Source organism: Prinia subflava, chromosome Z, assembly GCF_021018805.1.
Source record: "Prinia subflava isolate CZ2003 ecotype Zambia chromosome Z, Cam_Psub_1.2, whole genome shotgun sequence".
NCBI classification, from domain to species: domain Eukaryota; kingdom Metazoa; phylum Chordata; class Aves; order Passeriformes; family Cisticolidae; genus Prinia; species Prinia subflava.
Genome location: NC_086283.1, coordinates 50,727,489 through 50,755,080, shown reverse-complemented (window position 1 = coordinate 50,755,080; position 27,592 = coordinate 50,727,489).

The window sequence follows — 27,592 nt, the reverse complement described above, 5'->3', positions numbered from 1 at the left end:
ACATATAGAAAAGACAGTTGCACTTTTCAACAGCTGCTGTTGCTCTGGGCTTCAAGGGGCTAGCGAAGAGATTAGGTCTGGGAAGAGATTTAGTCCCTCTCTCTCCCTCTCCCCCAAAATCTACATTTTTCATGACTTTTGGAGTTCCACGGGGAAAACAAAAAACAAAACACATTCTTGACTGTGTCCAAAACTTTACTGCTCTTTCAATTATGTCGTGGCAGTATAGGTGGAAGCAGATGGCCAGGAAAGAAAGTGAGCTCTGTAGGTGTGAGAGCATACATCACCAGCTTTGGGATCCCACATCAGTGGGGCTGATCTTGGGGCACATCTTTGCCCAGATGTGGAGGAAAGGCCTCACTAACTTCCGAGATTAGACTGAACAGCAGTCTGGTGATTTTTTTCTTTTTCAAAGTTTCGGCCCAGTTTCAGGAGGACAACTGACCACAGGACTGGATACCTTTTAGCAGTCTCAGTTTGCAGCTAAAAGCAGCAAAGCTTTTAGCAGTCTCAGTACACAGAGAGCAAGGTGGGATGATTAACGGATTGAACTCTCTCCAGCCCTAAAGGAGATTATTTCTGAATCCTGGTGTCAGAGAGCTCTGATCTGCCCAGATGTGCCAAAACCCAGGTAGGATGTTAGGGGTTTGGTACATGTAAAGACTGCCTTTCTAACCTAAACATGAAGGATGATTTCTGATTTTGACTTAAGCTTCTTTGTATTCCTGATAATTCTCTAAATGTGTCCACTTCAGAGTGTGACTGACTGATTTAGAAATATAAAAGATAATTCATAACATTACCAGGATGTGTTTGATATTGCCATCAGTATTTTAATTAAAAGGTTAATTAAATAATTACTTCTCTTGGTCCTGTATCACCAATAAGCTTCAAATTGCATTGCACAAATTCTTGGGCTACCATTTAAAAATGATTAAAATTTAAAACCAGTCTTCTGGAGGGAAACAGGTAGAATATTCCACAATTACTGCTGCACTTTACACATACATTAAGACATCAATTTTAAATGTCCAGATTGGAAAGTGTTGTATGATGGTCTTGGTTTGAAAGACAGGTGTTTGCCAAGGAAGGCAGGAACCTCCCTTGGAAGGGAGAATATGACCTCCTTTCCTCCAAATCATTAAAACTTTGAAGCAGGGGGCTTTCAGGCGATGCCATGGGACAAGGCATACCAGTTCTTCACTAGTGTGTGTATGTATAACCAGGCAAACACCCGACGGTGATGCCAACGCAGCGAACAGCAGCAAACCCAGCGCAGGCTCTTCCCGCTCTCGAGGCGCTTTCCCCCGGTGCAGTTCCGCCCGCGGCCGGCAGGGGGCGCTGCTGGCTCCCGGTGGGCGGGGCCATGGCGGGGACTGCCCCGCGCCTGCAGGGGGCGCTGTGGCGTGGCGCCCTCACGCGGTAATGGCGGACGGGAGGGGCCAAAGGGATGGAGAAGGGACGTCCTCTAGGAACCGCCACGGGAAGCCAATCCCAGTGCCCCCTCTGGACAGCAAAAAGAGCTGTAGCCTCGGAGCAGCAGCTAGAACATCAGGCCAGGCTCACTCATGCCAGAAGAAGCAGGACCAGGCCAGGCAAATTCCCATCCCAAGCAGCAGCTTGACCATCCTCCTCAGAAGCCAAGAGAATAAGAGAGCTAGGAGCCACCTCAGCCCCCTTTTCCTCAACCCAATTCTGGTGGTATCTCTGACCCTCTGAGAGGAAGCCCTCAGACAGGAGAAGTGCAGCCAAGTGCCCTCCTCCCCTGAGCCTGACAAATTCTTTTCTCTCTCCTAAGTTGTAGTTGTTCTAGTTTTTTAGCAACAAAATTAGAGACAAATTCCCTAAAAGAAAGAAAACAAAAGGAAACACCCTAATCTTCAACAATGACATGGACCAATATTAGTGATAATAGCCTTTTTGAAAAAGGTTATTGAAAGCATTAGGTATTTTAAAATCCAGCTTTATAAGGAAAAGCAATTTGCACAAGCCCTGAAGTGCAAATGCAAGGAGTAAGGGAAGGTGTCTGGTTTCCCTTGTTAGATGTGTTTTATCCATGTTAATATTAACAGCAATTGTGCTTGGGGAGTATCTCTTTTAATTTTAAGCTTCAAAATGCACAAAAGGAAGTAAGCAGCTCAAATTACTTTCCCACCATAACACTGAGAAGGCCCAATGGTCGGTGAAATAGAGCAGCCAGTGTCTCAGCCTTAGGGCTTCTAGGTAAAGCTACAGAGCATTTAGTTCTCACTGAAACTCACAAACTTGCTGTATTGCAAGTATTAAATCATTGTTTAATTTGTTAAGCCAGTTGAATGCTCTTTCAAAAATAATCACTGGGAATATTTGTCTATAAACGTGGGTTATTCGGAAACACATCACTTATTCTAGTTACTGCTGGGAGTTCTCATTGCGTAAAGGCATATGCACAAGCAGCTTTGCTTCTTTCGAAAATGAACTTTGTGATTTAAATTGTGCTCATAAATTTTCAAGTAAAATAGATGCAGTTGCACACTTCACACCCATGTAGATATTTACATGCAGCAAAATAACTTGACATGGAACATTTGGTCAAGAAACCTCCCAGCAACATTCCCATGCAAATATTTTTATGTATATCCACATGTCCTCAAGTACATGCTGTCATTTTGTCCTGGACTGTGTAATTACTTCTGTAATTAGGTTTTTATATAAACCACAACTCAAACTTTATTCTTTCACAAATGCACTTTAATTTTTACTTTTATAATTATGAGATCTTCATAATTATAAATAAACTGCAGGAGTATTAGGGAAAAATAATATTTAATGATCTTAAACTGGGAAAATAATACTGGTTCAAGAAATACCTTTTGACAACAATGCATGATTCAGTTCTGGTGCTGATTATCACAGGGAGTTCCTGTAGCCAAGAGCATGCCAAGACCATTTAAAAAGACTGGATATTAATGCAAATAAAAACCACTCCAAATGGTCGATTTTGGTTATTGTCAAAATATTGGAAGAGTGTTTGATCTCTTTTTCCCAGCTTAAAAGAATCTCTCTTGTAAGAGCAAAGGGTGGGCCCTATGTTTGGAAGATGCAGTCTAAAGATGAAGTATTTGGTTGCTTTCCACATCATCTGCTGGGAAAACACATTTATTCTTCTATGAACAACTTTCCCAGGACAACCCATAAGATTAGTTTTCCTGCTGCTTTTCCTTCAATCACAAAAATTCCACTCCTGAGGAAGAGAGAACCAATAACAAATATGTTTTCAGTTTTATCAAATGCTCCAGCACAACACATTACAGAGTAAAAATTTGTTTTGATAAAGTATGGGAAGCTTACAAAGCTCTATTTATGCAAGCCCTACATAAATCAGTTGTGAAAGTCAAGTTCATAGTAATGTTTACAGCTGAGCCAAAAGGTTTACTTTTTGTTTGGTTTGGTTTGGTATTTAAAAAAGTCTGCAGAGTTTTGAATGAAATGTAATAGATATGATCACATGAGTAGATATCTAGATTCAAATATTGGTTACAGTCTGAAATTTCAGGGAAATTTGTAAGGCTTCATTTTAGATCCCAAGCCTAGATATCTGACCATATATTGCTAAGTTTCTATCTAGGAGTGGTGGGGAGGAGTGGATGCTGTGAGCAGTTGAATGTCCAGGGCCTAGCTATACACTCTGCTAGCTTTGGGGTGCCCCAGGCTCGTGGTGAATCCCCCTGCGCTGCTTTCTGCCTTCACTGCATGCCAACATAAATAAAACACCACCACATGTGGTTTACAGGTGGAAATAAAGGCTGTCCTTGCTTCACTGTGACGGTCCTTGTGGCCCTGCCCCTAGAGAACCATAATGAAGCGTGAGAACTGTTCTTGCTTCCCATCCTGAGCTTCAGGGCTGCTCGATTTGCAGTTTAGTTAACTCATAATTCGTCCAAGTTACGCATAAACCACATGAAATTATACAATCTCCTACCTAATTGCACTAGACAAACCATTTTGGTTGGAACTTGGTAAATGGAAGTACTATACAAAATAAAGACAGCTATTTGATGAGTGATTTTTTTTTTTTTGTGGTGAATGACTGTATTCCTTGAGTAATGCTTTCATTGAAAAATGTGCAGCAAGATTTACGTTTTTAATGATTGATTTTTGTTTCCACGCTAGTGCTCATTTTCCGTGTTTTTCCTGTTCATTTTTCATTTTCCCTGTCTTCATCACAAAAAATTTCCTATGAGCAAAAATATGATGGATGTGCTCTGACTGAGAATACACAAAAGGCAAAAAGGTAACCACAGTTCAGCAGAATTCGATATAAGAAAAAGCTTACTGAAGTTCAAAGAATTCAGTTAAGTTCTAATTGACATTCCTAAAACTTACTTTATTTTTGTCACCTGCTCTTTCATGTTGTTACTAGCCATTTTAGATCCAGGATATCCGTCTCTGGTGAACAGAAATTCCTGGCATTAGCAGCTCTGCCTTTATTGGAATTCTTAAATTTATACATTCACAAATGAGACATAGTCTTGGTTTCAGAAATGGACTGTTTCACTAGTATTTACATGTCTGAACCAGAACAGAGAGGAACAAAAATTTGAGCATAGATTTCATGGTTTCCACCTTCAGCTTTGTTCCTGGAAGCCATCAGTTATTGTCTCCTCATACTATTCATGTGATGATCTAAAGACAACCTGAGTAGATATGAGCCCATGGGAACATATTGCACACTGAGGGCTGTGTCACCTCAGCTTAGTGTAAGCTAACTGTAACCTCAGCATGGGGAAAAGTGGAAGTGCCACTGTCTGAGATGGCCTCTCCCTGACATTTCTGGTTTACAAGAAGCAAGTTTCTCTGATCTCCTGCTTCATAAAAGTACAGTGTTAGAGAACAGATCTTTTCTGCAGCTTAGTGCCTTGGATGCTTACAGAAGGCTTCAAAAAGCACCAGAATTGATTCAACTTTTGAACAGAAGACTTCAGCTTAAGACATAAAAACATTACATGGTGGAGGACATAGCGCCACCTACACCCACATGAGCTGAGCCATACTAGTATCTTTGGCTGACAGATTAGGTTTTGAGGATTTTTTTTGCTGTTGCTCCTCACCTCAGGTATCAGCATGTGGCCTTGAAGACCTCCTTTCTCAATGCTTTGAGAAAGGTTGCAAAGCTGTGCTAGGATCACTAGAAAAAACACAGTGTCATTGTAGATCAAGGCATGGCACTAGAATATGAGGCTGTGAAAACCTGTCATTTGCAAGGCTGTAATATGTCCTAATGTAGTGAAAGAGAGAGCAGCTTAGATGCTATGGTGGTAATGTGCACTTACCGTATTTCTCTGGTCTGGAAAGAGACCACAACACTTTATTTTGACAAGGGATAATATGCATCTTTGAAAGTGACTGTGAAAGAAAATTTAGCTTGAGATGTCAAGCAGTCCAACATGGAACAGAAAGCTGCAAACATCTGCTAAGGTGTCATGTTTTCTTATAAGAAAATTACATCTATGATTATAGCACCAATCTTTGCAAGAGTAGCACTATTTCAGAAGAAAAACACCACCTAAGGCAGAACATTGTCTGTTTATTTAAAACAAAATTAGGAACCAACAATATATTATTCACAGTCTTCAGGGTATCCTGAGAATCTTATGTGTTTCTTTAACTGCTATAAATACAGATTCAGCTTGCCACACACAGAGAACTTAATCTGAATCTTGTCAAATGAGTACGTTATTTACATTTCATCCCATCTTAAAATGTGGCTTTCTCTTTTGAGCTTCTAAGTGCAGTAGCAATGCCACACCAACACAAGCATGTGTTACTATATCATGGCCCGCATTCTTTCCTGACTACAGTGGTGTCCAATGGGAAAGTCTTTCCTCTTATCAAGTAGCATTTGGACCTTCCTCAAAACAAAAAATAGGATCAATCTTCTTATATTAAAAAAAAAATCAGGATGTCAACCTGCATCGATTAATCAAGTTTCCTCACTTCTCTTGCTCTTTCCCCTTTTCTGCATGAGTAATCTAAAATCATGCATGTAATTATCTGAAAGATATTTCAATAATACAAAAATAATTTTAGTAATCCCTCCCCCCTTTTACGACTGGAATCTTGTCCTGAGTCTACAGCTCCATCTCAGCATGTGGAACATACATATTAATACCATTTTTAGCTAGACTTGATGTCTTGTATTTTTTTTCACAGATACACAAAATGAAGAAGTCTGTTTGTTTCCATCTCTATTTTTTTCCAAGTGTAAACTAAACAACTGCTTTTACATCTCTTGCTGGTTAGCAGCCAATGTAAATGCTTATGCTAGGAGAACAAGCCCATTTCCTGCCGTTAAGGCTTTTTTGTTTATCCTAGAGCTACTCACTGCCACTGCCTGCCCCTGACAGACTATTAACCCCTGTTTCTAGCAGGAATACCAGATGTGGGTTTCTTAAGCAAATTATTGGTTATTTCACCACATGTCGTTTTTACATTTAAGTGTTTCCAGCCTCTCAGAACATTCCACAGAAACAACATCACATTTTCCTTTCAACCTGTTAATTAGCATAATTATTTATCAGCCTGAAACCACAGCTAGGGTTTGTTAAGCAGCAGACAGATATGCACTGGATAGTGGCCCAAGAGACTAGAGAGAGTGATGAGAAGAGGGAGGCTGTGGGAAGGCATGCTGTTTGCATTTGTCTCCACCACCTCCTCTGAAGACCTCTCCAGCTGATATGACACATCCCTCTTTCATGCTGCAGGCAGAGGAGATTTCAGGGTTACTTGTCTGCCAAGTTCAACCCAGCTGTAACAGGGAGATCTGGCTCCAGATGATCACCCCAAAAAGAGGTGATATGAGAAATATGCACCCTCTGCTATCTCTGGCAAAGTCCAATCCTCCCCTTGGGTTGACATGTTCCTTGTGTGTTTATCTAATCTCCCTCACTAAAAGGAATTATAAGATTGCAACATTTGTGAAACTTCTAGGATGTCATTTCTTCAGTCAGCATGTAAAATAACCAAGAGGATCTTTGTCCAGCCTTGTACAAGCAACATTCATCCTTAGGTCAAAAAAATTACTTGCAGAATAATGTATTGGAAGAAGCAGGTCCAAACTAGTCATTAGATCCAAGGATAGACAAAATAAAAATTTGCATGATGCATTTAAAATGCTCAGGTAACCCCTTATGCAGAGGGTGTGAATCTGGGCAAACTAAGCCTCTCTTGCTCCAGGCCCCATACGAGTTTAGCACTAGAAGAGTTTCCATAGGTCCCTCCACGGGATGAATTGCACTCAGCTTTTGAAAGGTTAGGCACAGTAATTTTCTACCTGAATATGTTTAGGCTGCTTTTATAGCTCCAGCAAGTCCTGTACTTCTGCCAGCAGCTGTACTGTGGTTTATGCATACCTGGTAATTGACAAGATTTAATGTAAAAATTATTAGTGGTGGTGTGGAACAGTTATGGATAAGTTTCTAAGTGGCTACATTTGGCTATGAGTTGCAGTCAAATCCATTTTTTTTTCAATCAGACTTCAGAAAAATATTACTTGGCAAATGAACTAGAATGTTCTGTGACCACAGTTCAAATATGCTGGTTTTTCTAAAAATGTTCAGGACATCCAGTTATATTCCCAAGCCTTCCAGTTCATTTGCAAGACTAGAGATATACTAGAAAGTATCTGAGAACTAGATTGATCTGATCACAGGCTTCCATAAAATGATCTGTAAACTCAATCACCTGGGCTGTCATTGTTTGCCAATCTTTTTTCCATAGTGACCCTTTCCTAGCTGTTTCATTATATGTTGTACTTTATCTTGTAGCTTTGTATGTGCATGAAAAAGAATTGAAGGGGTTTTTCCATAGAAAAAACTACAGCTCTGATGTTATTACTCATCATGAGTACAAAGCTGTCTAGGATTATATTTTAATATACTTAAATAAAGCAATAAAACATTAATAATGTTTGCTGTTCAAGATTAGTTTAATGAATGCTGGTATTCACTGCAATATTTCAGCTAAGAGGGACAAATTCACTTTGATTTTCTTTCCATTATTTTCTCCACACCAACAAATGATTTAAAATATTTTTAAAATTAAAATCTTATTCCAAAAATCTCTTCTCTGAAACCTTTCAGAACCAGTAGAAAAATACCTACTATGATTTTAGGTCCTCCTACTCAGATGCCTTTGTTTTTTTGAGGGGAAAGAGGGTTGTTGTGGACATTAGAAAGTGGAAAGCCAAGACAATTTAGACTTGAAACTCAATAAAATAGCAGCTGGTGGCAAGCCCTAAATATCCCCCAACTCTTATTATTCCAGAGAGATGTTTGTAAGTAGGGTTGAAAAGTTTGAAGGAGGCACTGTGTTATTTGATACAGTACAAATTACCATCCTAATTAATACTCCTATTTATTTGTGAAAGGTCCTAAAATGTAGTTCATAACATTTAACTCCTGTTTCGCTCTAAGAAGCCAGACAGGTGGCCTGCACAGCCTTGAGCATACTGGGGGAGCTGTCTTCAATGCCCAATGTCTTTTTTAGGAGAGGGCTGGTCCTTGACCCTCACTTTTGAGTAAATGCAATATTGGTTTGGGTAACTTCTGCCTTGTCAGCCTTGCAGAGCTAAGCTGGCACCCTGATTGTGTTTTGCATGACTTCTCTTTGCCTAGGTTACATCCTTTATCTATTTCTCCAAGGCTGTTCTGTTCTGCTGTCCTTGATAAGAGTAAAATATTGTTCTGTCCGACTGTCCTTATCAAATGAATAAAATGCTGTTCTATTTTCTACTGTCCTTATCACCTCAAAGCTATTTAAATTTTGGGGTTTGTGTATGTGCTCCTAATTTATTATTGGCCCCAATCTCTGCTGGAATGTCAGAGAACAACATTGTTGCAGCAACTGTAACGAAGGACAATGGTTGCACACAGAGGTTTGGTGCTGGTGCAGGCACTCAATCCCCATGCCCTAGCCACTCTGCCAGCTCTGGCACCCTCCCCATCCTTCCATTTGATGCATGTGTCAGGGGTTCTGCTTGAGGGCCAGTTATGAAGCCAAGTGCTTTTCAGATGGTTTTGCAACTGAAGTAAAGGCTTTGCTCCTGAGAAACCTGAACTGATGCTTGGTTAAAGAGACCTGCAGTTGTCAAACTGGTATTTATATACTAGATCTCAAGTGAGTTCTTCTTATATTCTTTTGTCTTCCTGCAGCACTTTCCCTGCAGAGGAGAGCATACAGGCAAGGCTGGGTGTGCCAAAATCCTAATGGCACACAGATAACCTAATGGTAATCCTAATGGCCAGCCTTTTATTTGTGAGCCCACAAGAGACCTGACTTTAGCATTGCACAACACCTTCGAATTTATCCAGGAAGGCAGTGAATTAATTGTATGAGTGTTTAATTCATCACTATTTTAAAATTTAGATGTACAGAGGCATAAAGAAATAAAGAAAACAGAGAGTTCTGAACATGGTTGCATATCTAGTTGGACAGATGTGGCAGGACAGCTTGATGAGGGGAGAGCAGTGGATGTTGTCTGCCGTGACTTCAGCAAGGCTTTTGACACTGTCTCCCATAACATCCTCTCAGGTAAGCTCAGGAAATGTGGGTTAGAGGACTGGACAGTGAGGTGGATCAGGAAGTGGCTGAATGGCAGAGCTCAGAGGGTCATGATCAGCAGAGCAGAATCCAGCTGGAGACCAACAGCCAGTGGCATCCTCCAGGGATCACTACTGGGACAGTTCTTGTTCAATCTGTTTATCAATGACCCAGATGAAGGGACAGAATGTACCCTCAGCAAGTTTGCTGATGGTGCTAAACTGGGGGAGTGGCTGACCCACCCGAAGGCTCTGCTGCCATTCCATGGACCTTGATATGCTGGAGAGATGGGCAGAGAGAAACTTAAAGAGTTCAACAGGGGCATGTGTCGGGTCCTGCACCTGGGCAGGAACAGCCCCAAGAGCCAGTACAGGTCAGGGGTTGCTCCTACAGAGAGCTCTGTGGAGAAGGGCCTGGGACTCTTGGTGGATCACAAGCTGTCCATGAGCTGGCAGTGCCCTCGTGGAGGGCCAAGGGAATCCTGAAGTGCATTTGGAAGAGCATGGCCAGAGGGTTGAGGGAGTTGCACCTCTACTTGGCCCTGGTGAGACTGCATCTGGAGTGCTGTGTCCAGTTCTGGGCTCCTCAGTTAAAGAGAGACAAGGAGCTACTGGAGAGGGTCCAGCAGGGGTCACAAAGATGATTTGGGGTCTGGAGCCCCTCTCTTATGAGGGGAGACTGCAGGAACTGGGTCTGTTTGGTTTGGAGAAGAGAAGACTGAGAGGGGATCTCATCAACACATAGAATTATCTTAAAGGTGGATGCCAAGAGGATGGTGCCAGACTCTTCTCAGTGGTGCCCAGTGACAGAACAAGGACCAATTTCCATAAACTAAAACACAGGAAATTGCACCATTTCATGAGGGAGAATATCTTTACATTGAGGGTGGCAGAGTACTGGAACAGGCTGCCCAGGGAATTTGTGGAGTCTCCCTCTCTGGAGATATTCAACATCCACCTGGATGAGTTCCTGGATGTGTAACCTGCTCTAGGTGACCATGCCTGAGTGGGGGATTGGACTGGATGATCTCCAGAGGTCCCTTTCGACTCTAAAAACTGTGTGATTCTGTGTTTCTGTGATGTACTGCTTTTATTGTCAGTGGATGTTTGCAAATTCTGCACTACTCAGCAACCACCAGTATCTGTGAGAGTGTGAAAAATAAAAAATTTCCTTCTGTGATAGTCACCTTCACACACATGTACAAAACCAGCAATGTCAGTTTCGGTACAGGGAGGTGTGACATTAAGGTGCAAGCTCTGACTGGCAGCACTTTTCTGTTGAAAACCCTTAGGGGAAGATGTGCTTTATGCCAGCAAATTGATCCATCTGCCAGAACTATTCCTTTACTCAAAATATGTTTTTGGCACTTATTTGCAAGCACAGTAATTGTCTCTGTGTCGGACATGATTTAATATACTTCCACTCATGCAGCTAATGAATTCTTAAAGTAATTTTCCATGAATCTGCTTCCAATAGTTTCTATAGACCTGTGGAGTTACAGTAGTGGGTGCTCAGTGAGACACATTACAGTCAGACCTTCTTACATATAATATTGTCTAGCTTTATTTTATTGTATTGCAATATATTACGCTATATTTTCTTTTCTGGCTGGAGACAGGAAGTACAGTTCAGACACTGAGGAAGAAAACCTACCCTGGCCAAGAAGCATGGTTTGCTATATTGTCTCATGGCTCTGTGACAAGAGATCCCTTGTAATCTACAGGCCCGTGGTAGTTTAGAAGGGAAATATTATCTTTACAATATTTAAATTCAAAGTTAAACATTCAGATTAATGTAAAGAGGTCTCTTTACAGCAAACATCAGGATCATTCTGATTTTCTTTATCAGGAGTGTCACAAAAATGTCTCAATTTTTTAACCCTAGAAAAAATAACTGAATGACCCCAAAAAGATGCAACATTTTACCTTATCAGCCCTAGTGCTGTGACATGAAACTAAGGCATTTTAAATTAATGGGAAACTTGTAAAAATCATATTTTTATGACCCGGGCGGAGAAAAATTAAGTTACCAAAGTTAGCAATGAGTTGCACTTAAAAGTTTAAAGTTTTCACACCTTTGCTCTCATTCATATTAGTGTGTAGTATTAATGAAAACACCACATACTTAAAGAGGAACTTATGGAAAATCTCATCTGAATTTTTGTAAGACAGCACTTCAGAAGATTTGCTGCTAGCCAAATCCAGAGAGTACAGAACAAAAGGATATAACAAGTTCACTATAACCAGTTTCAGTGGCATCACTGATTTTGGGGTTGGATCAGGCCTGGTAATTTTTTTTTTCTTATTTATTAATCTGAGCTCAAAAGTTCATAGGAAATTTGACACTATTTTATACAGAGATAAAAGAATAAAATCAGTTTCCCATGCAAAAAGAAATTTAGGAGCATTGCTATGCAGAATCCTAAGGACAGTAGAAGCTTGTTGGCCGAAGACAAGACATGAGAGATTTCTGTCTGAAAAAAATAGCAATATTTTTTTTCAATTCAAACACAACTCTAAACTCATCTTGGGTTTAGAAATCTTTTAGAAAGTTTGTGGTGTATCAAGACAAGCCAGAAAAAAGTCAAAACAGGTTTTAGGAAATGATAAAAAGGCTTTGTGGATTGAAAGGGGTGGTATCTTTGTTATCTTTTTTACAATATAGTAATATTTGCTAGCATAAGCAGGTCTGTCATGCTTAATTACATTTTCTTACAAACGTAAAACTGACTAAATTATGCCTCACTGGGGGAAATTCAGAGACAAGCCTGTAAACTCAATAGAATATCCTATAAAATCAGCAGAATTGATTCAGATTTGCCTACCAGTAATTTAGTGCAGAGGTTGAATACGGTTGACTCCAACTTACGCAAAGTGACAGTGTGGAAACATGGGAAACCACAGTCTCACCAAATCAATAGAGTGACTCAGAAAATACTGCCATTGAATTATGATTCTCTAAGCAGGCTACTCACTGTAAAAGAAATTCTCTCTAGCCAGAAACAGTGTTTTTGCTTTAATTCCTCTTGCAATGACCTCAATGTTAAAACAAGTTTCTGAGGTGGAAATCCAGGGTATTTCTTGAGGTCACCTTTTTTTTTTTTTTTAATTTTTTATTTTTAGCTGTAGGACTTGTACAGCCTTTCTTTTGTGTATATACCTTAAAAAAAAAAAAAACCCACCAAAACTTTCATGTGTTTTCAGGAAGTGATATCATATGAACATGCTGGTAAAATTAGCCTGAGGCTTTTACTACATTTATATACAACAAAAGAAATCTTTGTCAGTAATTACTTGCAAATGTATTATTGGTCCCTTGTAATTGTGTAGCCAATGATTATGGCAGAAAAACAATAATTTTATGTAGTTATGACTAAATACCAGTACAACCCTCATATTATCAATAATCAGTGTAATAAAGCTGGCTTATTGTTCTAGCATTAAAAGGTCCCAGTATATACTTGAAGCTTTTGTTAGCTGGAGCTGTGTTTCAGCTTAATATAATTTCTGGTAATACTGAGATAATAAAAAAATACTGGTTTTCATATGATACACATATGCTGGACTGGACAGTCTCTGTTTTCAAGCTGTCTCATTAGTAAAGCTGGCTTCTTCAAAAACAATCTGAATTTTAATAAATCTCAGTGCCTGTGTGTATGCTTTTCTCCAGAGAACTTTGAAAAGATATATGGCACAGTGTATCACCATTTTTTCCCCAGTCGAGTGCAATGGGATTTACTGGACTGTATAAAAGAGGCTACTTTGAAACATATACATGCCATATATAAGACAAATAATGTTGGTTAAAGGAAAGTTTGATTGTTTGTGGAACTTCAGAATCTGAGCTTGAATTTCATGTTCATGTACTTCCTTTTCTGCAATACAAGGATATCTTCTGGTAGTGGGCAACAGCCAATTTTGATAAATTTAGCCTTACATTGGAAGTTTTTCCAAATTCCCAGGGCAAATCTAGATTTATTTTTTGTGGGGAATGTTAACAGATGTTTTATTTTACACTTGCCATGCTTTAAAATGCTCAAAGAGGACTGCTTTGGAGTACAGTAGCCCAGACCAGCTTTTCCAGAGAGACCAGTCCCTGGGCACAGCTGCCCTGCTGCTGAAGCCTTGCCTGTGCCCAGAAGCTGCCAGCATGAGCACTGCTCTGTGTCATCTCTCTGGGCTTCCAAGCACAGAAGCTGCTGGAAGCTGGGCAGTCCTCACCAGCAGTGCCCACAGAAGGCTTGCAACAGAGAGGACAGGCGGCTCCTGTAAATGGCCATGAGCCTGTGCACCCTGGGCAGCTTGTCTTTACCAAGTCTCTGCCAGACCCGAAAAAAAATAATGCTGTGTAATGATTTGGGCACAAGCCCTCTACTCCACTCCTGCTTAATTTAAAACTTTAAAACTTTTCTTCTGCTGCTGCATTGATATTTGGCCATGGTACTAGACTGTGCCTGTTCCTCCACAGGTGAAGTAGGCACAATAATGTACTTGTATCAGCTTGAGAAGGAGGCATATGAAGGAGAGACTGTCGTTCTGTAGTGATGTTAAAGAAAGTATGAAAATGATAAAATATAATTCCACCTGTCTTTTGCAACTTCATTGGAGCAGGGAGTTCACTTTGCACATCTCCCCACATGACATACCACAGGGTAACTTGCAGGAAGAGACACAGGGTAGGAAATGACATCTGCAGAGTTCCTCAGTGAGACTGACTGCAGAGGAAGCTCTCAAAACCAGCAATTTCAACTCAAGAAGGCTTTTCCCTCCTGGCAGGTCCTTGCCCAGGGGGAACAAGGGAGATACATGCCTGAAGGCAGCCATGTTCAGGTCGGGATACAATTGGTCTAGGCTGTATTACTGTAATACAGCTATAATTTAAGAAAAAAGTAGTGTCTTTACAGATGCAGGATAGCTGCATAATGTGGCTGAAGTGAGAATATTCTACATCATTTGATAGTTAGTTTTTCCCTTCCCAACCTATTGCTCAATTTATTAGCATGAATCAACATACATGCAAACAGAAGATTTCCTGACAAAGTTTGTTCACAGTACAGTATTCCATGCACGAATATCATGTCAATCAGAAGAATATTACTGTCTTTTTATTCTGATATACCGTGAGGAGGTTTCAGTAATTTCATATAGATCCTCTCCAAAACATTCTCAACGTCTGAAATCCACTGATTCCTTTTATATGCTATAGTAGAATGAAAAGCAATGAGGAAGGCATGTAAGAATGTGCTTGCAGTTAATAACTCTACACACATGCTGAAAATTAAATGTACACTTCGTGTTTTCCTGGATGTGGGCCAGAGAAGGCAGCTCACAGGACGAAGCCACTAATGAGTATAGTGTACAGCTCACAGTACACTGCAGGGATCTTTTTCTCCTCTTCTGTATAGCAGCTTTAAATGAAAAGACTGGAATCTTCCCTCAGTGCATTCGTGTTTTACACGAAAGGAAAGCGTAATCTTTGAAGGCTTTTTTTGTCACGACTCTTGAAAAGAGTCACAGGGACTGTGATACTAGCAGTAAATTGACTTGCCCTGGGCAAACACAGGTAACACCTACATTGTATATAGAAAAAGAGCAAATGGAGATCCAGCTATACTTCTCAATACTGTACTGTTTTTCAGTGTTTCTGCATTTCTTGGTTTTATTGTGTAAGAAAAATGACACACAAATGGCCAATCAGAAAATCTTGTGCTCCCGTCGTCCTTCATTGGGCAATAAAAGTAGAGAAAATTGGCCGACCCTTTCCAGAAATATTGTAAGCAATTAACAAGAAAATGTGTGTATTTCTTGCTCAAAATGGAAACCTAGTCAGCTTAGAGGTTCCTTCAGGTTGATAAGAAAAACTAAAATAGTTTTGTTCATTTAATTTTTTCTCACCCCGGGACAAACCCCCCCCAACCCCCCCAAAACAAACAAAAAACCCACACCCCCAAACCCCCAAACAACAACAACAACAAAACTACAAAGAAAACAACAAAAACAACCAAAAAAACAACAACAAAACAACCAAAGCCACACAGCATTTTTGCTTTTGATTTAATTTTCTTTCCCTGGATTACTATTTCAATGCATTATGGATTACATGAAGCATGAGAATTTGATAACTTGTGTTAATGAGAAGAGGCAAGGATTGATCTTGCCCAGTGTTTCTTTGGGTTATTCCTTTGTGCATAGTCATTCTCATTTCCCACAGACTGTAGTCCCACAGAACATAATGTATGGTAAGGAACATGGAGATCATATGCACAATGCTTTTGTGCAGAGGGAGAAAACAGCACATACAGAAAATATATGAGATTTATATTATCTTTTGGATCCATCTGTTGACTTCAGGTGCATTAACCAGTTTAACCAAATCCCAGCTAGGATCAAGCAGTGGGAAGAACACACTGGGCAGCTGCAGAGTTGAAGCTAGACTCAAACTCAGGCAGCTGTGCAACGCACAGCAAATACAATGCACAAAAGTAAGATTAATGGGAAAACAGGAATGGAGAGAAAACATGCCTATGATCTGTAATTTAAGCAAATACAAGTGGATCATGTCTCCTACAACACAAAATCATGTCGCATCTATTTACAATGTCTGTATGGAAATTGCTTCTAAAAAGCCAGTCCCAGAAGCAGAGGAGAAGCCATGATACAGAACAAAATCCTTAAGACAAAAAACCTCGCAGTGCTGCCCTGCAGTCTTGATGAGCACCAAGGGCTACCCTTCCCTGTCTTTGTTCAACTGTGATATCCTATCACCTGCCTCAAGGAAACTCATCTTTGTACAATCCAGCTTCCTTCTCCTGTAATCCTAAGGATTCAGAGAAGCGAGGGGTAGTCTTACATAAAACAAAGGTCTTCAGACTACAGTCAATTTTTTAAAATGAAACGTACTCCAAGGACGCTCTGTGTGGTTAGAAGGAAGAGGATGCAGAGCAAAGTGATGTTCTAGTTTTTCTTTTAGTCTGATCTATCAAACTGGAAATCAGCATAATTACATGTTAATAAAATGTCTCAGCCTGTAGCTGCAAGGCCAGGGCAATGCACTTCTACCATCTGAATACTCCTTGTTAAATGATTTTCCTATCTTTCTCCATCCAGTTGCTCAAGTGTGCTGGTGCTCGTTTTGAAATAAGCCTGTGTATGTTGTCTTAACATCCAGCACTTCAATTCACAGGTTTCTTTATTCTCCTCTTCTGCTGTGCCGTTTGTGTCAGGGACTAGCTTGGGGACAGTGACAAGCTCTGGTAGTTGAAAGCCTTGCTCTGGCTTTGAGGCTGCTGGCTTGGTGCCAACCATGGACCATTTCAGCCTTGGCACTGTCCTCTGGATGAAGTGGACAAGTACTTCAACTTCAGAAATTCTGTCTCCCTTCCAAAAGCTAAAGATTAGACAGAGGAAGAAATTAAATGCAAAGAAAAAAAATAGCGAAGGAAAATAGTAGGGAAAATATGTTTGTATATTTATATTTAATGGCCTGTTTAGATAGTTGATGTGGGAGTGGAAACACCTGTAATTTCCTGGATGCAGGAGAATTTGGCTGTCTTTATGGTGTTACCTGTTGTAGGACTGTACTATAGCTGCAGCTACAGGATGGGTCAAGCTTTGCCCTTTGTGATATTTTCCCAGCTTTGTTAATGGCTCTTCCTTTTCCTATTTACAGTCAGTTTCCAAATGCTAGCAGCAGTTCACATTTTCTTACCTGTCCTTTAGCCCTGCACAAGCGCCTGACTGTCAAGTGGCACTGGAGAAGAAGCTTTTAACGAATGTTTAGAATCACCCATAAATATCTTTCTTTTCATGTATTTTGATGGCAGGCTAGCTGTTTCTCAAGGCTCCATAGAACTGTGGGAAGGAGGTGCTATAGTGATCATGTAATTGCTGCGGGAGAACAGAGAGAAGGGGAAGACTTAATTCTCTTATCTTCCCCTTGCATGTGGCTTTCACCATGTTTAATTTTTCAAACTATTTTTTTTCTGGCTTTAAATATTTTAAAATCATAAACAAATAAAGATTAGAAAAGTCAAACAGTCTGAGTCTGCCTCTGCGTTAACATAATGGATACTTTCGTAATATAAAAGTTTATTTCTAAATAAGGCAAAGATGAGTTCTGACCACATAAGCTGGAGCAATAAAAAGAAAAGAAATCATTGCTGCTGTTGTCACTGGTATATTCTAGGGAACTTTATCACCATCTAGCAGGGGTTTGAGGCAAGGAACTGTTTCTGAGACAGGCAATTGAAATTGGTCAGCAGCATAATGCCAGGCCCCTATGAACTGTCATTGTAAAAATGAGTTAAAGCTCTTCTCCCCGAGTCAGGCAGAAGCACACCCTCCCTCTGAATATGGTCATGAGCAACTTGAAATTGATGCCCATGAAACCAAAATTTGATAGCTGGTCCCCGTTTTAGTCCTCCTTTTGTCCTTTTTTGGCTAATCTTTTTCTCAAAAGCTTTTGCCATGTATCTTGTGTCACCACACTTGTTTTTCCTGGGGTGAGCAGGAAGATCCTGTTCAATGCAATTGCAATCAGCATAATCACACTGAATTCAAATTATACTGTCCACCTGGATCAGCCAGAGATACAGATAGGGTAGAGTGGTTCTTTGTGGCCCATGAAAGGTCTGCTATCAGCTTCTATTTCTCTGTATCTAAAACATCACTGTCTCTAGGTGTTTCTTTGTCATTCCTCTCTTTAAGAGAGAAAACAACCTCTCTTTAAGATTCTTCCAAGGCCTTCTGAAGAACACTGCTCTCACCCTCATGATAAATGTTTTGTTGTGGCAAATATCAGTTACAGGATGAAAAAGACCCAGACAATGGCATTCTTCTCTGTGGTACTTACACATCAACATGTGCGACCAAAAAGTATGTACTGATCATTATACTGTTCCACATACCCTGGCACTATTTTTCATAAACATGACAGAAACATTTTCCATTAATATTCATTGGCAAAGTATTGTTGCTTTGATTATTTGAGAAGATTTTTCCACAGATGGTAGATGAAGTAAGAGGAAATCAGATCCTGCTTTGCAAATCATACAGCCCTGAATCTGTGGGGGTATGGAGCTGCGGCATTTGTCCCAGCTATGAGAGACTGTGTCTGTGGAGCTCCCTTGTTTAAATGTCGGCAAAGCATTATTGATTAGCACCTGCTCCGCATGTTCAAGTGGGACATTGTGAGTTTATAGATCATAATGTTTCCTCAGGTGCAAGAACTGAGGTGGTGTGTTTGCACAGTTATTGTTAAGCTGGGAATGAAATTAATTCAAATGACTTGTGAATCTCCAGGGAGGCAGGAAATGGGAAGTACCAATTTCCATGAGGTACAGTACGCTTGGCCAAAATGGGTTCTTGGTTACACCTCAGACTTTTTATCAGTTCCAGAACCCTGCAGAGACAGGAGTGGAGTCAGGATCTATCCCAGAGTCTATTTGTCTGAGCTTGTGTCCCAATATGAAATGCCGTTTGCTTCCCTTGCTTTTCTCCCCCTGCAAATTTTCTCGTCTTCTGTTTTAATTCCAGCTAACTTATTTTTGGCCTGTGTACAGTGGGAAGCTATCCAGACTTTTTCCACAGACTTTATTCTCTACACCGGCAATCACAGCTGTCATGACTTCATAACTATGAAACAGTACTGCAGGCAGGGGTAACAGGCCCTGAATTGTATTCGTCTGGCAGGAGATATAAAGTGGCAAATGCAACCTGTGTAATTCTTGACCACATGCTGTGTTATTGCAGAAAAACACTTTTATCATGCACACAAATCACTTTACTTCTTTTTTTTTCTTTTCCTTATTTCATTTTCCTTTAGCTCAGAAGGTCAGTATTTTCAACACACTCCAACCACTAAAAAAAATGTACTCAAAATAAAGTCCATAAATAAGAATTGGTTATACTGACTTGGACTGAATACATGTAGTAACAAGCTGGTCCTCTAAAGGCCATGGCAAAACTCCCACTGACTTCATTTGGGCCAAGGGTTCATTCCTAACCTTCATTTTCTCTGCATTAAATGTGATGCTGGTACTATACTTTGATTAAGGACACATGAAGACCTACTTATACAGAAGTAATATTATATTTTCCTGTTTTCAGTGGAAACTGTCAGAAAAGAATAATTTGAAGAAATCATAGTTAAATGTACTGCTGATTTTTTTCTTATAGTTTCCTGGACATTGACCTATGGTCAAAGTTTTGATAACCAATAATGGCAAAATGGTCAGAAGTACTCCATCCACAGTAATTAACTGTACCACCACAGAGGGCAAATTGAACACTGAAATACTTGTCATTTGCTGACATGTTACATGCTACATGCTACAGCTCAGAGTTAAACAAGGATGAGAAGTTTTCAAATTATTAAAGTGAATGTATCAATTAAAAAAAAAGTGTTTTTTCTTTTTTGTTTGTATAGCTAGAGGTAGCCAAAAAACCTCCACTTAAAATAATTTTACTGTTACAATGACACAAGTGATCATCTGTAGACAAAAGTCCCTCGTAATACTTCTTTTAAATATTTATTTTAGGTTACAACTCCCTTGACTGAGGAAACATTTTGCAGCTATAATGTGCTGATTGTACAGTTGCTGAAGGACACAAGTAATGGCAAGGTTGAGGTTTTACGGTCTCCACAATAATGTCCAAGGTATTAAACATCAAGCAACAGCAGGCTTTTTTTGTCCAACCTGAGAGCTCTCCAGGGAGAAGCCATAAAATATATCCCTTTACAACATGTCATCCACTGAGTTTTTGGATCACACTGTACGTGATTAACCCTGGTGTCTGCTATCTGCTAACAGTGTTAGTGCAGATGTAACCAGTGTAAGAAGTTGAGTTCCTTTGGTATGAACACAGAGTGAATCAGCTCAGAAGGGTAATACTTGTGAAGCCAGACCTAAGACTGTTTACCAGTACTAAAATCAAGTACTCCCAGGTTTGGCTGTTTTTTGAGAACTTATAGAAGAATCACCTGTGCAGTGACCACATAGGTCTGTGTTGTTGTCTGACAACACAGACCATAATGGAAAATCCCTTCCTAGACAGGAACAACAGAAGTGAAGTACAAAGAACAGACGTGAAGATTCATCAAAAGATGCTTTGGTTTAGGTCATAGCCAGAAAATCCAGCCACTAGTGCAAAGAACAGAAATGAGAATGAATGGAAGAATAGTCCATGATTTCCTTTATCTTCAGCTTATAAATTGCTCATCTGGGATCAACAAGCAAGCTCATGAGTCAAATCACAGACTGTGTCTTACAGTATTGGGGTGGTAAAGGTAAGTACAGTAAGATGTCACAGAATCACAGAATCAACCATGCTGGAAAAGATCTCCAAGATCAAGTCCAACCTATGACCCAACATCACCTTGTCACCTATACCATGGCACTAAGTGCCACATCCAGTCTTTCCCTAAACACCTCCACGGTCAGTGACTCCACCACCTGACTGGGAAGCCCCTTCCAATGCCCAGTCACCCTTTCTGTGAAGAGCTTCTTCCTAATGTCCAACCTAAACCTCTCTTGGTACAGCTTAAGACTGTGTCCTCTTGAACTGTCACTGGTTTCCTGGGAGAAGAGACCAACCCCCACCTGGCTGCACCCTCCTTTCAAATAATTGTAGAGACTCATAAGGTCTCCCCTGAGCCTCCTCCAGGCTAAACAACCCCAGCTCCCTCAGCTGCTCCTTGTAGGACTTCATCAGCATTGCTGACCTTCTCTGGACATGCTCCAGCATCTCAATATCCTTTCTAAATTGAGGAGTGCAGAACTGGACACAGCAGTCAAGGTGCAGCCTCACCAGTGCTGAGTTTAGGAGGAAAATCACTTCTCTGGTCCTCCTGACCACACTATTGCTGATTCAGGCCAGGATGCCATTGGCCTTCTTGGCCACCTGGACACATTCTGCTTGGGCACTATCAGCCACTCTGATCCCTGCCTGTAACGCCGCAAGGGGTTATAGTGGCCAAAGCACAGGACCCAGTACATGGTCTTGTTGAACCTCATATAACTGGATTTGGCCCATCTATCCAGCCTGTCCAGGTCCCTTTGCAAAGCCCTCTTACCCTCCAGCAGATTGACATTCACACCCAGCTTGGTGTCATCTGCAAATTTGCTAACAGTAGACTTGACCCCCTCATCCATATACTCCCATGAAGGACAGATTACCCATATTCTGCAGTTCAGCATATTAAACAGTTACTTCTCAAAGCCTTCCTCTCAAATGGGCTTTGGATACTGTACATCATGGTCTGGACTCAGGACCATGTACATTTTCCATAAAAACAAGCCTATGTGGAAATTCTTGACTAAATTAGGAGCACTGGCTCTTGACAAAGAGTTTTATGATGCCAATCTTGTTTTCATTTAGTCAGTCCTGAGAAAACAAGCTAGACTGATTGCCTTGACAAGAGCAAGTCTTGTCTTAACTGTTGCATGTGCACTTATTCCAACAAAACCGTATTTCAAGTTTCTGCACATCAGCCAGCTGATTTCCTTCCCTCTTTCCCATAGACTGCAGTGTATTTTAAGAAGTATTATCTGGAACTCATGTCTGCAGTACTGGTGTCTGCATTCACTACTGGTGGGCTTAGAAATTTATGATTGAAGCAACTGGATACCTCAGCCTATACACTCACCTACACAACACAGACCCCATGGCACCTTTTGCCAAGGAAGAAAGGGAGGTCGTTTGAAAAAACCGTTGCAGCTTCACCAAGGGCAAGCCCTGCCTGACCAACGCAGCAGCATTCTATGATGGAATTACTGCATCAATGGACAAGGGAAGTGTCTTGGTTTGAAAGACAGATATCTGCTAGGAAGGGGCAGGACTTCCTTAGAGATGGAGAATTCAAATCTCTTCTCTCTAAATTATTCTAATTAAAAGGAAAATTAAAGGAGCTTTCAGGCAGAGGTATGGGGGTAGGAATAACAGTTCTTTACTAGTATATATGACAAAACGACAAACAAATAACAACTACAGCATCAATAATAAACAGAACTAAGAATTTTGAGGGCTTTCTTTTACAAAAGCCCAGAGCAGTTTGATCTGGGTGCCCCTGCAGGACTCCGAGAGGCCGAACTGGAAGGAAGGAAAAGTCCCGGGCTGGTGGATGAGATGAGGAGCTCTGTGCTGGCAGCTGGAGCAGCAGGGGTGTCTTGACAGGGCTGGGCAGTGCAGGGCTACAGAGTAGCAGGAGGGTCTCAAAGGTCCGAAGAAGCAGCGGCGGTGGGGGAGAGGCTGGAGAAAGCGAGCTCAGGATTCCCGGGTACACAGCAGATGATTGTAGATTTCCTAGGACGAGGCAGAGGCAGAGGGCAGCCTGACCGTCCTCCTCGGCGCTGAGAGCAAGAGTGCCTCCCCCTCTCCTAGATCTGTCTTTTTTTGCCTTTCCCAAAGCTCATCATCTTTCCCCTCTGAGGGACACTCCCAGGGACTCAAAAACAATAGGTGTAGCTTCGTGTTGCTATATCTCTCAAGCACTCTTTTTGTTCTGACTAAGTAGTCATTAAGGCTTCTTGGAAACTTATGGGAAAAAATTCTGTGAGAAGAAAAAAAAAACCAAATCTAACCCCCAACAGGAAGCATTACACATGTAATTTATCTGGACTTCTGTAAAATCTTTGACATAGTCCCCAAAAACATCCTTTTCTCTGAATTGGAGAGGGAGGGAATTGATGAGTGGACTATCAGATGGATAAGAAGGTGATTATGTGACATCCAGAGGGTAGTAGTCAATGGCTCAGAGTCCAAATGGTCAAGTGGGATCACTCAGGGGTCTGTTTCAGGACCTATGTTATTTAATATCTTTATTAATGACATAGACGTAAGGATCAGGTGCCTCCCCAGCCAATCTGCAGATGACACCAAGCTGAGTGGTGCTCTTGACACACCTGAAGGACAGGATGCCATCCAGAGGCACCTGGACAAGCTCAAGAACTGCACCCTTGGGAATCTCATGAGGTTTAACAAGACCAAGTACAAGTGTTGCACCTGGGTTAGGGCAACCCCCAGTACCATCACAGGCTGGGGATGAACAGATGGAGAGCAGCCCTGGGGAGAAGGACTTGGGTCTGGTGGATGATGAGAGGTTGGACATGACCCAGTCATGGGCACTCCCAGCCCAGAAAGCCAAAAGTGTCCTGGGCTGCATCCAGAGCAGCGTGGGCAGCAGGTGAGGGAGGGGATTCTGCCCCTCTGCTCTGCTCTGCTCTGGTGAGACCCCACCTGCAGTGCTGCATCCAGCTCTGGGGCCCAGGATACAGGAAAAACCTGAACCTGTTGGAGAGGATCCAGAGGATTGCCACAGAAATGATTAGACATATGGAACCCCTCTCCAATGAGCTGACACATATATTTAAATTCAAAAGTAGGACTGTGGCAAAATCAGTCCATAGTTCCTAAAGAATTCAGTGCCAGCTCCAACAATTGCACAATCCTCCCTGCACTTATTCTCATTTCAGTAGCCATGCTATAGTTAATATGTCTGACTGATCCCATTCAATTTTATGTATTATGGATATATAGTGTCATACCTCTGTAAGAAAACATCAATTTTCATGCTATGTCTTCTTGCTCCATAACACATAATGTTGAAATCTGGATCATTAAATATTGCACAAGAGAGTGAGAGAAGCAGGTAGTAAGAAAGGACAACACAGAAGATACATTTAATTCAAAGTGCAAGGAAGAGTTTTTTCTTTTAGCCAACGGTGGTGATGACCATATTTTAGATGTGGATGGGGTGGAACTCCCTCACTTCTGTATTTTTAAATTCTTTTTATATTAGGTAACTGTGCCGTCCCTTTGCTTTTTTACAGCAGAATCTAAAGAAATTAGATATGGAAAAGTGTCTTCCTCATCTTCCCAACCACCTGACTATTCCTGAAATGCCTTCTCCCTTGTCTGCAATCTGGGTTTTATTCCAGCCTTTTACGCTTAAAGTATATTCTGTATTAAGTCAAAAACCAGAGATCACCAGTCTCCAGTTTATTTCCTCCTCCTAATGTAGCAGTTGATTGCTGGTAGTTAAAATCTCCCATTACTGCCACTTGGCCTCTTTTACATGCTTTTTAAATTTGTACAGTCATTTCACAGAAGATAAATCACAAATTAGTAAACCCACAGCACTGATAACACAGGGTTCTTTACTGGATCATCAGCATGAGAAATGAGATGTATGTCTGTTAAGTCTGTCCATGTGCTGCTTCTGCTGCCTTGCCATCAGAAGGATACAGCAGAGGAAGGAAGCCATTCAAAAGTCTGCCTAAATGTGCTGATTATCTATTTAGTATTACTTTGAGTTTACCGGCACATAGCTCTGAAGGTATGATAGGTACTACCCCCCCTATTTTAAACACATTTTCATACATTTTAAGTTGCATTTTGTTGGGTGCCTGTTTCCAGGCACTGACTTCTGAAAAGACAACTTTTTTACAATAACACGATTGGCATTCCAGTGAGGAGAGGCTGAGACAGCTACAGTTGTTCAGCCTGGAAAACTGAAGGCTCCAGGCAGACCTGGTTGTGACCATTCAGTACCAGGAGCTTTATGGGCAAGACAGGGACAGGCTTTTTAATAGGGCCTGGATGGATATGGCAAGGGGTAATGGTTTTAAGCTGACACAGGGTAGATTTGGACTACATAAAAGGAAGAAATTTTTACAATAAGGTGAACCTTTTAATTTGATACAGCACCATCAAGGATAATGTGTTGAAAAAAAATCCATGCATAAACAAAACTGTGTGTTCTGCCAAGTAGAATTTTCTGTTATTTGTGATGTACAGCTCTGTGCTATAATACAAGAAGATAGTTTCCTACAACATTAAAACTTTCAGCAAAACTGCTCGTCATCAAGTGTCCCTTCATTTAATTTTGTTTCAAAGTTCTCATTTGTTGTGCCACTTGGCTTTTTCTGTCTCTCCTACCAGCTTCTAGGGAACCCAAACCTGTAACAAGGTGCTGTTGCCTGCAGGATACTAGGTTGCCTTAAATTCAGCTGTTTTCTCTGCTGATCAAGAGCATTCTGTAAGAGATACTAATCAAGTTAAAAGCCCAATGAGTCCACTTTGAAGCATTTGCTAGATATTGTGGGAATGTCAGTCTGACAGCATTCCATAGAGATGTGCACATGACTGGAATCCTCAAGAGGGGACCCAGATATATGGGAAAATATCCCTATATACATGGGCTTACTCTAATTCAAATGTGGCTTGTCTAGATTTAATTTCATATATCACATCAGCCTCAAAGGTAAACAAAAAGCCCTGATTCAAACAGGGTTAAATGAATATAATCTTTGCAGAGAAAGCAGATAAGGCCCATTACCACTCGATGGGAAGTACACAGGGTTCCTGGGATGGGGTAATACAAAAATGATTTAGGGAAAATAGGATCTTTTTTACAGGATCCAAATTATATATTTCTCAGATATCTAATTATTTTTCAACTTTTGACATATCTTAATACAAGGGCCTGGAAAGATGCAAAAGACTAAATGTGAAGCCCCCAAATTTCTGTAGTTTTAGACGTGCAGAGCTTCTGTGAATACGGAAATGGGTGAAGGCACTATGTGCACCCACCATCTTTTATTCATTAAATAGTTCCTTAGGGAGGAAGAAGACATTACTGATTACTAGCATGGATATTTGCTCTGTAATAACACTACACAGAAATTACTTGCTAGATGCTGCAGAAGAAAGTGCATTGACTCTCCACATACATCCATCTTGAATTTAGGCTAGGGTGGGTGGAGAGCATGAGAAGTATCAGACAGGGAAGCTGGCATTATGAAGGGAAAGCACTTGTATTGAACTCTGCCATATATATCTTCACCCTTTTGTGTCACTAAATATTGAGAATCAGGCGACATTAACTTTTGGAGGCAGAGAACATAAGCACTGGGCTTCACATATGAAGTCTGTATGGCTGGGTTGATCTGCTGTTGCTGGCTGTGGAACTGAGAAAGTTCTATGGATGTTACAGTGATTGAGGTCCTACTGAACACCAACACTTCTGTGTCTAGGCCATAACCACAAGCACAGGGCTGGTCTTCAGATTCAGGGCAAGACACAGACATACAGAGCACAGGACGTGGTGGTCATTTCATCCCAGGGTACAAAAACTTCGCAAAAGGATAAGTGACTGCTAGGTACATTAAATTCCCAATGAACTAATCTATTTACTAATAAAAGTATGTTTCTTATGACTTCATGATAATGTAAGAGACACATAATATTGTGCCCATGGATAGAAAGCAACTGCTTCCTCTCCAAGGCTGGTGTCCTGTGTTGCTCTAAAAGATCTGATCATGAATGTGGTCTGGTAACATAAGGAAATAATAGGCCCCCTACGAAGCAGACCGCAAATATTTTTCTTAAAAGCTCATCTCAGCAGGTTACAATCACCTAAATGTAGGGTATACTCTATGGTGTTTGCCTCAGGACAGACACCTTCCTTAATGGAGCTATTTTGTAACCAGACATCCAAAAGAAAAAGAAATTATTATCCACAACCATAGTGTGCATAACTTTCTAATGAAATAGCTTTGTTTTAACTTACAACTGCTCTGAATAGAAGAAAGGTTACATGAATAAGTAGGAAAGATTGTCTCAGTGGGAGAGTTGAAATTGTTTTGATCTCTAAGGAGTTTTCCAAGCTCAGATTCTTTTTCACAGTATCATTTTGACTTCCTTTTTTCCAAGAACATGTTAAAAGAATGACAATTTTACAGTCAGAATATAAAATCATGAGCAAATTCTCAATGGGAATTTGTGGATAGACTCTAACCTGGGAAAGAAAACATTTATATCCTGGTACAAACAGGTGTAATCCCTAAAGGCTCTTTGCACTCAGCAGTATTGTTCAGTGTTCAGATACATGCACACTGTGTACACCCTGCACAAATGTGGTTTTATTATGACTTCATTTATCTTTGGGGCATACAATATAATGCATGTAAACACAGTGGATTGCACAGTATGTGTGCACTTCACTGTGCTCCAGA